Genomic DNA, 14,475 nt, shown 5'->3' with positions numbered 1-14,475 from the left:
CAGAGAAAAAGATGCAAGTTATCCAAACTCCCCAGAATGATATTTTTTCTGCCACAATGAGGTATTATGTGACTCTCTCTCGCCTTCTTCTTAATTATTCAGTCATTTTCCAATCATTTCTAATTCTCCATGACCCCATTTGGGGTTTTTTTGGCAGGGACATTGAAGTAGTTTGCCATTTCCTTCTCCAGCCCATTTTAACAGAAGAAGAAACCAAGGCAAATGGGGTTAAGTGCCTTGCCTAAGATCATACCACTAGCCAGATTTAAACTCAGGAAGATGAGTCTTCCTGACTTCAAGCTTAGCCCTCTATCCATTGCACCACCTAGCTGCCCCTACTCCCTCTTGTTAACACAAGCAATTTTGTAGACATGATACATGGGACAATTTAGGAATACTAGCCCAAATGCGTGGGCTTTCTCTGCTTTTGTGTGTTAACATGAGGCATCCTCAGAATGGGAGAGGCTGGCACCCAACATGTGGTAAGCACTTCCTAAATGCTTGTTGATTCGTTAATTCATGTCCTGCCTTCCAACACACTTTTCCTGCCCTGCTTCTCTCAGTGTAGAAACTCCTTAAACATCCTAGATGCCTGAAAATAGGGCAACATTTATTGTCTCTGGTATCATTCTTTCTCGCTATTTGACTGGTGAACTTCCTTTGCCAATCATACATGTCCTCAATTGTGCACCTGATGCAAATTCTCACATGCAGTCATTACTGGCAATATGCTACATCATCCCACTATCTTTCCTAATGATATGGCAGAAAAACAACATTGTAATTATGTATCAAGCCTGTTTTCATGAACGACTGTCCAAATATTATTTAGTGTCTAATTCTGTGCTGAGGGAAGAGTATAGTTAGTACAAAGTCCCCATAGTCCCAGCCCTGCTAGCCTTCAAGAAATCACTTATCATGAAAGCAACTTGGCTGGATACTATTCGATTCCTAAGAGAGTAGACCAGAACACCAGGGGCACCACAATGCAGAGAAGTGCTGCTTGCTAAATAAATTGTATTTCGGTTTATTAGCAGTCAAGGCAAGGAAGGAAACACATTTCTATAGAACAAGTAAACAGCACAGGAGTCAGGGATATTCAGTAGAGTTATCCTCAGCTGCCTGAAGGACTAGTACATGAGATTGAAGCACCAGAATTTTTCTGCCCTATTTAGGCAAATGTTGGGCCATTTCAAATATTTTGTCCCCATTGAAGTCTCTAGTCAAAGTGTAATACTTACCTTCCTTTTAGATTCAACCCCAATTCAGTCTTCTGTGGGAAGTCTTTCCCTTACCCCTGCCTCATATTGCTAATATCTTCCCTCTGAGATTATTTCCAGTTTCTCTGTTTATATCATATATGTGGGGGCAGCTAGGTGGCATGGTGGATAGTAGGATGGAATTAGAATCAGGAAGACTCATCTTCTTGAGTTCAAATCTGGCCTCAAACTTTTACTGTATGGCCCTGAACATATCACTTAAATCTGCCTCAGTTTCTTCTACTGTAAAATGAGCTAGAGAAGGAAATGGCAATCCACTCCAGTATCTTTGCCAAAAAAAAAAAACAATTACATGTCAAAACAATTTTAACACTTTTAAGAAAAAGTTTAGTTCTGAATTCCCTCCCTTCTTCCCACCCTCCCTCACTCCCTGAGATGATAAGCAATTGGATAAATATATATTTAATCATGTAACCTTCCATAGTAGTTATTTTGTGGAAGAGATCTCAGATTTAAAAAAAAAGAAGTAGAAAATGAAATATGTTTCAGTCTGCATTCAGACTCCATCAGTTCTTTCTCAGAGATCAGATGGCACTTTTCATCACCAATGTCTGGGATTGTCTTCAATCACTATATTGCTAAGAATAAATGGGTCATTTGCAATTGTTCATCAAAAGATATTGCTGGGGACAGCTGGGTAGCTCAGTGGATTGAGTGTCAGGCCTAGAGACAGGAGGTCCTAGGTTCAAATCTGGCCTCAGACACTTCCCAGCTGTGTGACCCTGGGCAAGTCACTTGACCCCCATTGCCTAGTCCTTACCACTCTTCTGCCTTGGAGCCAATATACAGTATTGACTCCAAGACAGAAGGTAAGGGTTTAAAAAAAAAAAGATATTGTTGTCACTATGTACAATGTTCTTCTGGTTCATCTCATTTCACTTTGCATCAGTTCATGTAAGTCTTTCCAGATTTTCCTTAAATCATTCTGCTTATCATTTCTTATAGCAAAATAGTATTCAACTGCAATCATGTACCTTAACTGAAATATACATTTATTAAGTAACTATTGTGAGCCCAGAACTGTGGTGTCGTAAAGATATGCTCTCATTTGATGTTCATCACAACTCTGTGAGAAAAGTGTTATTATTATCCCTAATTTACAATTGAGGAAATTGAAGCAAATATAAATTGTGAATTGTCCCAGGTCAAATAGCCAAGCATCTGGGATTTGATTTAGACTCAAGTCTTCCTGACTACAAGCCCAGCTCTCTATCAACTGTGCCACCTAACTGCCTTTAAGCATCAAATCTAGATTCCTTACCTTAATTGCTCAATAAAAACGTGCCTTAGTGGATAGCTTAGGACCTGGAGACAGAAAGACCTGAATTCAAATCCAGCCTCAGGTACTTAAAAGTTATGTGACCATGGGCAAGTTATTAACCTCCTTTAGCTTCAATTTCCTCATCTAGAAACTGGGAATAATGAGTATCTAACTTCCAAAGTTGCTGTGAAGTTAAAATGAGATGTTTGTAATTACAAACTTTAGAGTGTTGTACAAATGTTGGTTGTCATTCTCATTATTGTTGTTACGTTATACCCCTCAGTAGAATATAAGTTACCAGAAGGCAGATACTCTGCTGTTTTTGTCTTTAGGACCTAGGTATAGAGCTTGGTGTTTAATATACAGTAAACAAGACTCAAGTTACATAACAGGGAGCCAAAAGACTTTGCCTTTGTCTTCCCCAGTTACTGAGCTTCATAAATTATAGGAACCCTATTTGGTGTCTGGGGTACAAAGAGGGATTCATCATCTTGGTGGATCTGCGTTGCCTCCCTCCTCACAATTCCAGCAAAGAAATGGGTATTTCTATGCATCTGGAAAACTGTTTAAGGCCCAAGGAAATAGCGAAATTTATAGGAAAAGGAAGGTATTTCATAATAGCTGCTTATAGGCAACCGTGAATCTATTCAATAAATTTTGTATCTTTTCTGATATGAAATAAAGGTTATTCTATATGCAGTATTCCATGGTGCCTTGAGTGATGATACGGAATCTAGGAAACCTTTTACACCCTTGTGAGGTAGATTAGATACAAACTGTGTTTGAGATAAATTCTAAGATTTCCTAGAAGCAATTCAAGGTGGAAGCAAAAAGAATACTGATTTGGGGAGGTTGGGGGGATAATGGCTTCCAAGACTAAATCTGGTCTATGTAAGCCCAGAACCTATATTGTTTTGCCAGTGGTTAAAGATGAATGGAATTGAACTCGTGTCAAGCCAGAATTTATCTTTAACAAACTTCTCTCCAATTCTCCAAATTTCTTGACCCAAGAAAAAGAAATGGAATCCAGAAAGCCAGTTAATAAACATTTGTTAAATATCTATTGTGTGCCTGACATTGTATTAAGAATACATACTCCAAGTGATGGCATTCGAAGACTCAAAGACAACCATCATGCCTCCCTCCAAGTCTTATTTTCTCTAGATCCCAGTGGTTTCCAATGGTATTTGCTCTATGCATCACTCCCAATTACAATTGCAACAATATACATATATATTCTGAACCTTCATGGTGATTTAGTATGTTCTCATAATACTCTTCAATTATTTGATTAAGGCATGATTAAGTAATTTTAGTACAAATTCCTTGGACCATCATTGTGAACCCACAAGATGTCTTCAAACCACTTATATGGGAACCACTCTTTCTAGCTAGATAAACCTATAAACTGATCTATAGATGGTGTTTTTTAGTTCTTTCATGATGCCATTTGAGCCCCTCAAAAGGCAGTATTGTTTTCAATGTCCTCCTTTAAAACATGGAATTTAGTCTTGAATACATAATTCTAGATAAGGAAGTTGAATACAACATGATTGTATTTTCCTTTCTTTTGGATGTTATTCCTCTATTAAAGACATATAAGTTTGCATTTGCTTTAATTGCCATGATGTGCATGTTGAAATTGCATTAAGCTAGAATTCCAAGGTCTTTTTTCTAATAAACTTGGTACTATACCACATTTTCCTTAACCTGTACTTATGCAGTTAAATTTCCAAATCACTTTAGGAATTCTAATTATTCTTATTCAATTTTTTCTCATTGGCTTTGGTTTGATTCTATCATTGACTGTTCACCTTCTCTCCTAGTTTTATAGCATCTGCAAATTGAATAAGCATCCATTAATAGAAAATAGCCAAAGACAGGGTTATGTGGAAATCCACAAAAAGCCTCCTCCATGCTGACGTAAGTTCTTTAATCACTCCTAACTTAGCATTATCTACCTTACATTCTCCATCTGATCCAAAAGTCTTGTGGAAAACCAAGTATATTTTTTCCATGACACAGTAACACAATCAAAAAGGAAACAAGGTTAGTCGGCCATGTCTTGGTCTTGGTGAACCAACAATACCTCTTTGTTGTACCTGCTTTCTTTCCTATGTGCTAATAAACCATCTTTAGTAATTCATTGAAGAATTGTTTACAAACCTTTCCATTAGTCATTCATTCAAGAATAATTTTCATCCAAAAGAGAGATCAAAGCTACAATATAAAATGTATAAATACTACACATTTATATTTTTAAATATAAAAAATATGAAATATAGTATAAATCATATCTTCTTTAAAAATCTAGGCAATGTTTGCCCCCATCAGTCCTATGGCAGCTGTTCCATTATCCAAGATGTTTCAAGACTCCTCAACAATAGTTCATCAGAGACATCAGTAAGTTTTTACAGTGCTCTTGGATATAGTTCAGTGGGTCATGATCCACTGCAATAATGATATTACAGATCTAGAGATGGAGCCAACCCTGTCGGCTATTTAGTCCAACTCCCTCATTTGACAGATGAGGAAACTGACACTCAACGAGATTAGATGACTTGTTCAAGATTATACAAGTAGTGAAAGAGGAAAGATTTGAACTGAAGTCCAATGAATCTAGGGAGTGTGATCCCAAGGAGGGTTCTCTCTGCACATGCCATATGTTTCCTCAATCCTAGGGTATCTTTTACCATCTCTCTTTACAGAAAATACATTTTAAGTCTTCATATTTCAAAAGTTTCAAAAGAACTAAAAAGAAAATAATTTTAGTTGTTTTCCACAATATCATAAATAGAATTAAACTAAAAAGCATTTCATGCAAGAAAATCTTCACTCAAAAGGCAATAACCTTTCAACCCTTTGCAGTTCTTTGTAATACAAATGTCCTAAACTATCAAATGGATAAAGTATCTAATGAGTATTTAAACTGAACAGTCTGGAAAGCCTTGACATATTTTTTCTTTAATTTGAAGGTAAAAATCAATCAGCTTCTTTAAAAGGAAAAGCAATGTTTTTAAATAAAATTACTTCAAAGTAATTTCAAGTGGTCTGGGTGTTTTATTTCAGATGTTAGTGGGTAATAATAAAATTGTCATTAAAAAGGGTATTCTCTGTGAAATAGTATCTTGATTGATTAAAATAAATAACCCTACGCCTGGGAGAGGCTGAGATTCACAGATCATTTGGGTTAAAGAGTTCTGAGCAGGAATAGGGCTAAAGGTAATTGGGCATCCATGCTAAGAGTGGCACCAATATGGTAAGCCTCTGGAGAACAGAGGGTCACCAATCTGAAGTAGCAGGTTAAAACTTTCATGCTGATTAGTGTTGGCATTAGGTCTGTTAATGGCTTCAATACTTTCTAGTCTGAAAACTCGGGAAAGGAGAAGCAAACTCACAAGAAGAGAAAGAAAATGAAAGGAAGGGAAGGAGTGGAGATGGCAGAGAGAGGGAAGAGGGAGGGGAGAGAAAAACTCATCAGTTTTCAAGAAAAGGTTGCATGAGAAATTTGTAATTATAAAGAGAATTCTTTACATGCTTTAAAGGAAGAGACGGTCACTGAAGTCCCTTCCAACTCCAAAATTATATGATTCTGTGAATTTATGGCTCTTTCTTTTATCATACAGGTTGACTTGAAGGAAACCTTCCATGTATTCATTGAAAGAAAACAACATCACATAATCAACTTCTTAAGCCCTTGTTAAACCAATTGAATGCCCAAATGGAACTTGATGTTGATACCCATGGGACAATAATTTCCAGATAATACTGAATCATTAAATCCCCGAGGATTATTCCCATTCTTTATTCATAGAGCTTTATCATTTCTCACACAATGATAGGAAATGGGGTAAAAATTAAAATTCATTTCAGAGATTTAAAATTTTGGTCCCAATTTGAAATAAATGGCTCCAAATGATACTCTTTACTCCTATATTAAAAATTTTTTACTTTAAAATTTCATTAAGAAAACACCACATGGCCCAAAACTGGAAAATGAGGGGATGCCCATCAATTGGGGAATGGCTGAACAAACTGTGGTATATGTTGGTGATGGAGTACTATTGTGCTAAAAGGAACAATAAAGTGGAGAAGTTCCATGGAGACTGGAACAACCTCCAGGAAGTGATGCAGAGCGAGAGGAGCAGAACCAGGAGAACATTGTACACAGAGACAAACACACTGTGGTATCATCGAACGTAATGGACTTCTCCATTGGTGGTGGTGTAATGTCCCTGAACAACTTGCAGGGACCCAGGAGAAAAAAACACCATTCATAAGCAAAGGATAAACTATGGGAGTGGAAACACCGAGAAAAAGCAACTGCCTGAATACAGAGGTTGAGGGGACATGACAGAGGATAGACTCTAAATGAACACTCTAATGCAAATACTATCAACAAAGCAATGGGTTCAAATCAAGAAAACATCTAATGCCCAGTGGACTTACGCGTCGGCTATGGGGGGTGGGGGGGGGGGAGGAAAAGAAAATGATCTATGTCTTTAACGAATAATGCTTGGAAATGATCAAATAAAATATATTTAAAAAAAAAAAGAAAACACCACATTCTTAGATATTTTTGCCATACATAGAAAAAAAAACACATCCTGTCTTCTGAAGCAATCAGCATATTATAATATTTTAATCACTGCTTTTGCTGGACTAAATAACATCAAGAGAAGGTCACTTAGGGAAAAAATTAGGATTTTCCTCCTCACCTCCTTTACACATCCCATTCCAGGCAAACATTACAAATTCTATACTCTCCATCCTTTTATCACTGTAAGTCCACTATGGCATCTCTTTCTCTTAAACTCATTAGCTTCCTTCAAACCAGAATTCAGATTCCATCTTATATATAATAGTCCTTTCATAGTATTGCTATCCTTTTGTAAGCAGTCTTTCTCTTTTGAAATTATATTTTTTAAAAACATATATTGGTCCCAAGACAGAAGAATGTTAAGTGTTAAGCAATGGGGGTTAAATGACTTGCCCAGAATCACACAGCTAGGAAGTATCTGAGGCCAGATCTGAACCTACAACCTCCCATTTCTAATCTCAGATCTCCATCCACTAGCCCCCCTAAATCACACTTGATTAGAGAAATGTAAAATAAAACAATACTGAGGAACCACTTCACAACTATCAAATTGGCCAATGTGACAGTAAAGGAAAGTGATAAATGTTGGAAGGGATGTGGCAAAATTGGGACACCAATTGATTGTTGATGGAATTGCAAACTGATCCAACCGTTCTTCAGGGCATTTTGGACCTATGCCCAAAGGGCTATAAAACTGTTCATACCCATTGATCCTGTAATGCCACTATTGGGTCTGTATCCCAAACAGATAATAAAAATGGGGAAAGGACCTTCTTGTACACAAATATGTATAGAAGCTCTTTTTGTAGTGGCAATTAGAATTGGAAGAATTGGAAATTGAGGAACTGTTCATCAACTGGAGAATAACTGAACAAAATGTTGTTGGTGATGAAATACTATTGTGCTATAAAAAATTATAAGCAAGATGATTTCAGGAAAAGCTGGAAAGATCTGCAGGAACTGATACAGATTGAAATAAGCAGAACCGGGAGAACATTGTATGAAGTAACAGCAATAATGTATCATGATCAACTACGAAAACTTGGCTACTCTTAGAAATGCAATGATAGGGGGAATCCTGAAAGACTGAAATGCTCTCTACCTCCAGAAAAAGAACTATTGGAGTCAAATGGATGGAGATCAAAGCATACTGTCTTTCACAACAGTGTATTTATGGTTTTATTTTGAGTTTTTTGTTGTATATGAGTGTGCTCTTACAACAATGATCAATATGTAGGTGTGTTTTGTATGATAATAAAAGTAAAATTTAAAAAGAAAGAAAATATATGATTAGTTTTAAAAACTTTGTATCTATTAATTTATAGGTCTATTATGTCCCCACAATATCTCCAAGTAGAATGCAAGTTCTTTGAGTATTCCGGCTATATCATTATTGTCTTTGTAGTCCCAGAATCTAACACAATCTATGCCTGGCTCAGAGTAAATATTTAATATATTATTTGTTGAATTCAAGTGAATCATCCTCAATTTCATACTAAAAGTGGCCAGAACAAAAAGCAACTGAAATCTGGATTCCTATTAGGGAACTTTGAACTCTTCATATACTAGGTTTGATGACACAGTGGGCTTAAGTGATTTTTTACTGTAGATGTAATAAGGAGATAATGAAGTGAACAGACTTGTTTATTTTGCTCCTTGTCATACTCTTTACCCAGATGGGTTTCTCAGTATAAAGACTCACTTATTCCCTAATCTTAAATGTATTATCAAAAGGTCTATAATTCTCTTTCTCTTTTTGTTAATCTGAGCCCCGAGTCAGAGGTAACACTTCCATGTTAGATCTATGTCTATATCTCCTCTGAAGATGTTTCCCCCTTTTAATTGCCTCTTACCAATTGTATTATCTCAGAACATACAACTAACAGATACCGCTATCTAATACAGTTTATAAAGATGAAGATATTAAACAAAGAAAGATAAATATTCTTTTTCTATACCCAAAACAAAAGGCTTTAAGCTCACAGGAAAAAATCTCAAGTTGATAAATGATATTCATGCTGAGAACTTTTGAATTTATAGAAGGAGGAAAGAATGAAAGGGGGAAGATCCAGCCACACATCTTCTGTCCCCAAATACTTTATACTAGGTCAGCCCATGTAGTCTCTCGGATTTCTGGTCTCTTTTTTATAGTGGCTTCTTGTACCTGCCCTACTGATCTTTCACCTTCACATGGTTTCTCACAGCTTCTCATTTTCTGTTCTCTCCTTCTTCTACTTCTCCCACAAGAAATGAGTTTCTTTTTGAGTTGCTTTCCTGAATTCCCTGAACTGATTCTAAAGTTCACCCTAAAGTATAGCCTATCACTTTTTATCCTATAGGACTGAATCCCTTCTGATTCACTCATGGGAGTCATGTATACTTCATGAAGAGATCTCCTAATATGAGCATCTTTCAGAGTCAAATACTTGGCTGTAAGGGCCCCTTTTCTATAATTAAGTCCTGACTTTTCAAGTGTCACTCCTTACATTAACATACAAATGAAGAGGAGAAAACTGAGACCCCTTTCTTTAAATAAATGAATGATTCTCTATCTGGATGTCAAGGTATTCCTTTGGGGTGAAAAATAAAATGTTGTAAGATAAAATTTTTGACCATTAAAGGCTATTTTCCTAGTGTCTGATATTTTATCTCATATATCTTTATCTTTACTCCTAATTGATCTTCAATTGACAATAACTAGACAAAACCAGAGCTCTAAAATCCTTTCCTCCTACCCTCTATGTCAAGAAGTTAATGATCTGCAAACATTTATATTGCTGGAGTAGCTGCGTATTTAAAAAGTAATCTAGAAATAAATCCATTGTAATGTGAATAATCACCCTTTAATTTATCTAGATTTCTAGATGTAAAGCAGGTTACAAAAAAGAAAGGAAGAAGGGAGCAAGGATTTAAGTGCCTACTATGTGTACTGTGCTAAAGCTTTTGCAAATATCATCTCATTCAATATCAAAACCATATGACAATGCAAAATACCAATGCTACCCCATAAAGCAAATGGCCTATGGCCTCTATATTTTCTCATTACCTCTTGCACAGTAGAATGATGAAGCACTGAATTGTGAATCATGGGATCATATACATTTAGACCTAGAACATTCTTAGAGGTCATATAGTCAAGACCTTTATTTCATAAATGAAGAAACTGAGGTCTAGAAAAATTTATTGACTTGCTCAAATTTTCAATGGAAAAAAGTGACAGAGCCTGAATTCTAAGCCAGGCTCTCTGACTCCCACGTCAGCACCCTTTCCATTGCACCACCCTACCTCCGATGACCTAGGTTCAAATTCTCCTTCATCTGCTTAGTCTATTTACTTACTCATTGACCTACATCAAATCATGTCTCTTCTCTAGGCCTCAGTTTTCATCTATCCAATGAGAAAGAAAGGACATTTTCTAAGGCATTTTCTAATTTTCATTTATTATCAGATAATCCACAAGGACCATTAAATGAACTCTCTTGAAATTAATATGAGAATTGTCAACAAAGAAAGTCTCAAGATAATCACAAGGGACTCATGAAGAAAATGCTATCCATAACCAAAGATAGAAATATTGGAGTCTGAATGCAGATCAAAGCATACAATCTTCTACCAGCTATCACCCATGATATGTGTCTTCTATCATTACATGAACAATATGGAAATATGTGTCACATGAAAATATGGGTATAACTTATATCAGATTATCCACCACCTCAGGCAGCATGAGAGGGTAGAGAAGTAGAAAATCCAAATTTTCAAATGTGAAAAAACAATTGTCAAAAGTTCTACAAATGACTGAAATTCTACACCAAAAAGATTCTACGTGGAACTGAAAAAAGAAAAAAGAAATTAATTAGAGGAGATAGCCCACCGAATTTTATCTCGATTAGGTTGCACAGCCCATAGGGAATGGCTTGCTTCCTTTCTTGATATAGACGGAGAACACACGTTGCATGTTGATTTGAACCACTCAAAATGAATAGAGTTGGTTGATTTTTCTTCTCCTTCTTATTCACAGCCTGGACCTGAGTACACAAGCTTCAAAGAGACAGGTAGCTCACACCTCCTGCAAAAATGAAACCTCTGGCATACAGCCTCAAAGATAGCTTCAGATCACTAAAAGTCGAAGGGCTTGAACTATAAATAACAACAAGCAAGCGCCATATGGCTAAACAGTTGTAGTGTGGTTGCGTATCACATCATTAGCCTTTACATTTAACATCCTGATTAACAAGGGAATGACTATTTTGGTGCTTCAGACTGTAATCCAAGTACGACTGTTGATGATGCAGCCAGCTCTCTGGGCAGCTCCCAAAGTTCAGCTAGTGAAAATTGGAGGCAGACAGTGTTCTGATCATTTACCAGGATATTAGCCGACACCTAGGAGCAATGACAAAGTCAAGTTGCAATCCGAATTTGGCAGGAAAGCATCCTAAATAAATAAGAACTACATTTTTGGGATGCTCTCCCTCCTCACCTCCATTTTTTAGAAGGTCTGCTTTCCTTCAGGACTCAGAGCAAGCATCACCTTTCATAGGAGGCTTTTCTTCCCACAAATGCTCGACTGGCTACTACATATGTATCTTGAATATACCAAATTATTTGTGTGTTTTCTCTCCCACTGCACTGGAAAGATGGGGTCTCCGCTTTTACCTTTTTCTTTGTATCAAGTTATGTTATACAGCAAGTGATAAATAAATGCTTGTTGATTTAATTTTTTGATTCATAAGGCAGCTAGGCGGTGCAATGGCTAGAGTACTGAGCCTGGAGTCATGAAGACCTGAGTTCAAATCCAACCTTAAGATATTTACAAACTGTGTGACTCTGGGCAAGGTCTGATAACTTCTGCCTACCTGTTTCCTCTTATGTAAAATGGAGATAATAATAGCACCTCCCTTCCAGGTTTGTTGTGAGGACAAAATAAGAAAACATTTGTGGTGTGTTTTGCAAACCTTAAAACACTATGTGTTGGGGATGTGGACTCTAAACAATCACTCTAGTGCAAATATCAATAATATGGAAATAGGTCTTGATCAATGACACATGTAAAACCAGTGGAATTGCTCGTTGGCTATGGGAGGAGGGATAAGTGGAGGGGAGGGAAAGAACATGATTCATGTAACCATGGGAAAATCTTATAAATCAATTAAGTAAATAAAAATTTCAAATAAAAAAACACTATGTGACTTTTTGTGGGGTTTTTTGTTAGTTTATTATTATTATTATTATTATTATTATTATTATTATTATTATTACCCTTACCTTCCATCTTGGAGTCAATACTGTATATTGGCTCCAAGGCAGAAGAGTGGCAAGGGCTAGGCAATGGGGGTTAAGTGACTTGCCCAGGGTCACACAGCTAGGAAGTGTCTGATTCCAGATTTGAACCCAAGACCTCCCATCTCTAGGCCTGGCTCTCAATCCACTGAGCCATCCAGCTGCCCCCAACACTATGTGTTTTAATGCTGTGATGATGATGATGATGATGAATCACATTAAGTGTATCATGAGTGCTACCCAAAAGACAAATGCTAGAGGATTACTGAGTGAGGATTGATTTTTCATGTAGGACTCCATGATTCAACCTATGCAGAGGTTCCTTCCAAATGTGAGGTTCTATAATTCTGTAACTCTTTCAAAAATCCAGTTAGTTAGTTTTGCATGCTTTTTTTCTGGCAGAGAATAACTTTCTTATAGGTTTCCTCAAGAAAATAATGCAAAAGAATTTAGATAAGACCCCCTTAGAGTTAAATATGTTCATTAGTAAGTACAAAAAAATGCAAAAACCTTAAAAATTCCAAGCTTTCTTGAATACAGTGTTAACAATAGATATTATACAAATATCTCTAAAATTTCATCCACAAAGTCACTGTAATACAAATCATAGCAACGTGTGACTTAGAACTGGTAAAAACCTTAAAACTCCCCTCATCTTTAAAGATGAGGAAAATAAGTTTAGAAACTTTAAGAAATTTACACAAGATTTCCCAAGTCTTAAGTGACAGGCAGGATTTGAACTCAGATCCTCTGACTATACCTTTACACTATATTCTTTCTATTATAGGACACATCCATCTTAGATCATGACAAAGTATGACAGTGTGGTGTCTGAAGAGCCTTATTTTTATGTAGCAATTGACAGACAAGGCTAGCATTGAAAACTTGAGTGTGCTAATGAGGAATATTTGGGTTTTTGTTGCTTTCTCAGTCTGATCCTGTGATTTCCTCAGAATGGAAACTTCTTCCATTGATACTGAGAGATAGTTCAGCTGTATTGTATGGTTGTAGAAAGCTCCCTAGGCCACTAGTGGGTTAAATGACTTGTCCAAGGTCATATAACAAGTATATGTCAGAGACAGGACTTGAATCCTTGTTCCAAAGTCAGCCCACTAGCTATTTCATCATGCCACCCCTTTGGGGAAGGAAATACATTCTACATAGCCTATACCAGGAATATGATTTGACTTATATGAGTTTGTGAACTGAAGAATTCAACAAGCAGTTGTCAAGCTCCTACTTCGTTCCAGGCACTATTCTAAGAGACATAAAGATGAAAGTGACCACAGCCCCTGCCCTCACAGGGCTTCTATTCTACTACAACAAATAGTAGGATGATAGCATTGGGTCTGACAGTGTTAGAAGTGGTCTGGCTCCAAAAAGAATGCAATTAGCTCATGGAAACATTTCTTATTACCAGAAAGAATCAATCTCTTCACCCCCTTTGTGAAAATGAGTTGGAAATCTCTATAGAGTTCTCTAACTTATTCACTTTTCTCAGATTTAAAATAGCCTCGTGATATCATTAAAAACACATTATATCTTGTTAACGTGTCAAATAATGGAATGAGCCCATCAAGCCATGGCGTGAATCCCACTACCACGAAGTCACAAAAATTACTATCAAGACCAAAGTCACTGGACTGACCTTCAAACACACCAGTGGCCAAAGTGGACCTACAACCATTTGTAGTCACGGTTTTGCATCTTTTCTGCTTTCTGGCAGTCCCTCCACCTTAACAACCTGCTTCTTGGATAGACTGACACTTTTGTTGGCTGAGACAACAGCTTTTCTTCGCTAATGAGTCCCCTGAAGGAAGATATTTTTTTTTATGTTTATCTGCTATGGCTGTTGCGGTATTGGCAAAGAAGTCTCCATGTCCCCAGTGCTCACACCTATTAGTATTTGTATAAAGCAAGCCTGCCCCAGCCTGTCGTACAATTCGCACCAAATCCTGTCTCACTTTTAAGTTCCTTTAACACCCCTCTCAGAGGAGGGACTCTGGAGGAAATTTTGTGGGTACAACTTCTCCAGGAGTGTAACCGCTGCTGTT

The sequence above is a fragment of the Monodelphis domestica genome, chromosome 7, assembly GCF_027887165.1.
Source record: "Monodelphis domestica isolate mMonDom1 chromosome 7, mMonDom1.pri, whole genome shotgun sequence".
Classification (NCBI taxonomy): domain Eukaryota; kingdom Metazoa; phylum Chordata; class Mammalia; order Didelphimorphia; family Didelphidae; genus Monodelphis; species Monodelphis domestica.
This window is presented reverse-complemented; position numbering follows the sequence as displayed.